At 42.8% G+C, this 4,176-nt stretch overlaps 1 non-coding gene across 1 annotated transcript; it reads left to right on the plus strand.

Moving 5' to 3' along the window:
- The first annotated feature begins 3,444 nt into the window (after positions 1–3,444).
- LOC145013449 (small nucleolar RNA R71) lies at positions 3,445–3,551 on the plus strand. The gene has a single exon (XR_013665009.1). It is a non-coding gene; the product is annotated as a small nucleolar RNA R71 (small nucleolar RNA).
- The last annotated feature ends 625 nt before the right edge of the window (positions 3,552–4,176 follow it).

A 4,176-nucleotide genomic window follows, 5' to 3' on the forward strand; every position in this document is an offset into this window, starting at 1 on the left:
TTTTACTTGTTTTGTTCAGAGTTGTGTTAGTCCATCTTTTGGTTTATAGTTGCATATTAATGTTTGGTTAGATATGCTAGTTCACTATAAACAAAGCTCTGATACCAACAGCAAAATCCCGAACGCATCCAAGCAAGAACGGTATGAAAAACGGAGATTGCATCTCCACTTCGGTATAGAGGCCTATACGCCAAGAGAATTCCCGAAGACTACACTCTCTATAAATACCACCCAAACGAAACACAAGTGCCCGGTTGTAGGTGAAATCAAGGGTGCGTTCCTCGAAGCATACGGTAGAGAAAAACTCCACCGACAATTCCCGGTATACGGGTTCTTGAATAGCAAATAAATTCCTCCGCCCGTGACAAGTGAAAGAAAATTGATCTCCAACATATGTCTTCGACCAATAACGTTCCAACTCAGCTAGCATTCCCACTCCCTCAAGCCATCCCCAATCGATAATTGGGGCTATTGCAAATTCCCTATTGTAGAGCCATCCAAGCCGATTCTCGTAAGTAGTTAACAACGGTCGGGGGATGTTTTGAGGAAACTGGTATAAGGGATGTATACTTGCTACATCTATCGGGTTTTCCTCCTGTGGAATAGCTCGTCATGGTCCCATTCCTGCATACAAAATCAAACCAAAACTGCAAACATCTAAACCATTAAAACAATCTAATTTGTCTGCTAGAAGTCACGACGTGGCCAGGCTTCGCCACGTCGTGGACCGCAGTTGGCCACAGTTCTGGGATTGGTCCTTTTGTATGCCGTTTCTACCAAAATTAATGCTTGGGGTTTGTTACTATGGACATTTAAGGGACATGCAACCTAGAATCCACAACTAGTTCCACCCAATTTCGTGCATCACATAAACCCTAACCATGAAAATTTAAAATTGTAAGAACTAACTACAAATAATGAGTAGAACACTTACCAAGTAGAGTTAATTGACAAGATCTTGCAAGGAAATTGGATGTAGACTAAGAAATTGGATGTGGGGTTTTGTTGTTCCCGTTCGTGTGGCAGTATCAAATGGGGAATGGGGATGTTGGTCAAAGGGTTTTAAGGAAATGGTCCCCCTACTTTTTAAAGGCCACAACGTGGCTGGATATGCCCACATCGTGGACCTTAAATCTGTGATCTAAGCCCGTATTTCCATTTTGACTCATCACGTGGTTGGCTATGCCCACGTCGTGGAAACTGGCTAATTGCAAATTATTATAAAATCTCACTATTTAACTAATTACTTTGCATCTCCTTCATTAATTAACGTTCCCCACAGCTAATCCTTTACTAATTATCAGTTATTAGATGATGAGTTGATGCCTTTCCTAATTAAAAAGAAAAAAAAATTAAAAGAAAAGAAAATGCAAACCAAACTCGGGTTGCCTCCCGAGAAGCGCTTTTTTTTCTTGGAGTCTTGAGCCGGACTCCGTGCCTTCTACGTTGAATCTTCTGAAGAATCACCTATTAAGATCTTTGGTTCCTTGAACCGCCACTTGTAAGCTTGAACTCGCCTTTTATATGTTTTCTTTGAATTCTCCTTTTTAACCTTTCCCTCTTCTCCAAGTTTGCGTTTTGTGCCCTTAGTTTGTTCCTTGCACTCTATAGCATCCTCCTCTTCTTTCACCACTGGCTTTGTTACTCTTGAAGTGACCTCTTCTTCCTCACTTGTCATTTCCTCATACTCTTTGCTCTCCCAAGAAGGCGGACTCTTGTAAGCTATGACTTCAATCAAATATGGAATAGATGCCCTTGATTTTGTTCTTTTGACTTGATGAACTGCCTCTATCTCTTCTTCCATAAGCTTTTCCAGTTCTTCTAGTTCATTCTCTCCATTAATTGTGAACACCTCTTCTTTATCTTCTTGAAAGTCATCTTTTATCCCAAAAACTTCTTGTTCATCTCCAACCCTCAAAGTGAGCTTAGAATCGCAGATGTCAACAAGAGCTCCAACAGTGTTAAGCAATGAACACTCGAGGATTAATGGAACATCCAGGTCTTCTTTCATATCCAAGACTACAAAGTCTATTGGAAAAACAAATTTTCCAATTTTTACCAAAATATCCTCCACGATGCCCTGGGGTTGTGTCACCGAACGATTCGCCATGTGAATCTTCATTTTTGTAGCCTTCATCTTCTGAATCTCCAATTTTTTATAAAATGAAAAAGGCATCAAATTAATGCTAGCCCCAGAATCGGCTAAAGCATTAACCTTCATTTTATTCCCGAATTCACATGGAAGCGTGAGGCGTCCAGGATCCCCCATCTTTTTCTGGTGTTTCTCCCAACACAGCTTTTGAAGTTTGTTCACATAGAATCACTGTAGACTGCTTCTTTAATTGCCTTCGTGTGTCTATCAAATCTTGCAGTAATTTCTGGTTCTCGGGAGCTTTGGATATGGACTCGACAAAGGGAGTATTAATGGGGATCCCCTTTACATGTTTTACAAACTCTAAATGCTCCTTGTCCAGTGGACTAAGTGCGGATCGGGTGGGAAATGGCAAAGGTGGCTGATAAGCTGGAATGGGCTCAAAGGATTTTTGATCAGACATGCGCCACGTCGTGGCCATTGGATTGCCACGTTGTAGCGAAGCTGGTTCAGCAACTTCTTCCCTTTCGAACTTTAACTTCTTTCGTTTTGGATCGGGCTGATGTGGTTCTTCTTCCAATGCCTCCAGGAATTCAGAGATAGCTTCTTCTTCAATATTGATGGCCATTACGTGAGATTGGGTCTTTACTTCGGGATTCTTTGGGGACAATTGTTCTTGAACTAGAGTGGCTAGTTGACCAAATTGTACTTCAAGGTTATGGATGGAGGCTTGCTGATTCTTTATCAAAGTTTGTTGTTCCATAATGGTTGAATCAGTGGCATCGTGTCTCTTTTTTGAAGCTTCCATAAACTTCATCAAAATGGTCTCTAGGTCGGGTTTCTTATCGGCTGGTGGCTGCTCCTTTTGATAACAGCCTCGACCTGTCTGCCTATACTTCTCTTCTTTTTGCTTCTTATACTCTTCGTATGGCAGCCACTCTTTCTTCGGTTTCCTCCAATCCTCATCATATTTATCCCCACTAGAGTAGCACACTTGAGCTTTCCTGTTCCCAAACTCATCTACATTGCAGTCCTTGGTCAAGTGTGGACCACTACATCTCTCGCAACCCACTCTTATGGCATGTATTGATTGGTCCAGTTGTGTTATCCTTCGATCCATATTATTCGGCATGGCCATTACAGCTGCTATTTCTTCTGTTTGGGCCCCTCCACTGCCTTTGATTCCATCTTGCCTAGGGTTGTGGTATTCGCGAGAGTGCTTCGCGAATTCTTCAATCAACTCCTTGACCTCCCTTGGATTTTTCTTTGTTAATGGTCCTTGAGCGTCAAGGATTTGTCTCGTCATAATGTTGACCCCATCATAGAAAATTGAGATCTCTTGTTGCACATTTAGATCATGCAGAGGGCAATTTCTGAGCAAGCCCTTGTACCGCCCCCATGCTTCGTATAAGGACTCCCTTGTCTGTTGCTCAAAGTTGGCTATTGCCTTCTTGAGTTTGGATATCTTGGATGGCGGGCAAAACTGGTCCAGGAATTGCTCATGCATTTGAGCCCAAGTGGTGATTGTACCCGGTGGAAGTGATTTTAACCACTCCTTAGCAGCTCCTTTGAAAGTGACGGGAAGCATCCTAAGCAAGATTGTGTTTCTGTTGACATTTGGGACGTTGAAGTAATCCGTAATGTCGTTGACTTCATCTAGATGCTTAAAAGCATCCTCATGATCTTTCCCAAAAAATGGGATATCCTTCAGTGCAGTCAATATGTGTCCCTTCAACTCGAATGTGGCAGTGGCAGGTATTGCGGGTTGGACTAAACCGGGACCCACATCTTCTCGGATCCGCTTCTTGTAAGCTCCCATGGACATCTCTTCGATTGCTTCCATCTCGTTCCTTGGATCGTTCTCGGGTTCGCTCGTATGTTCTTCAAATTCCGGCTCGGTGTCGCTTTCGGACTCGGTTTGGACGAGCGTATGATCTAAATGCTCATGATTGCTCTTGTGCCTCGCGGATGAACTTGACTCTCCTGTCTTCTTTCCCGACTTCCTAGAAAAGGCTGACTTCAGTTCTTGTAAGGGCATCTTTTTCTTGTGAAGTGCAGACTCGGGATCTTCAAGTGGTGGCACC

The sequence above is a fragment of the Lactuca saligna genome, chromosome 8, assembly GCF_052625555.1.
Source record: "Lactuca saligna cultivar CGN05327 chromosome 8, ASM5262555v1, whole genome shotgun sequence".
NCBI classification, from domain to species: Eukaryota; Viridiplantae; Streptophyta; class Magnoliopsida; order Asterales; family Asteraceae; genus Lactuca; species Lactuca saligna.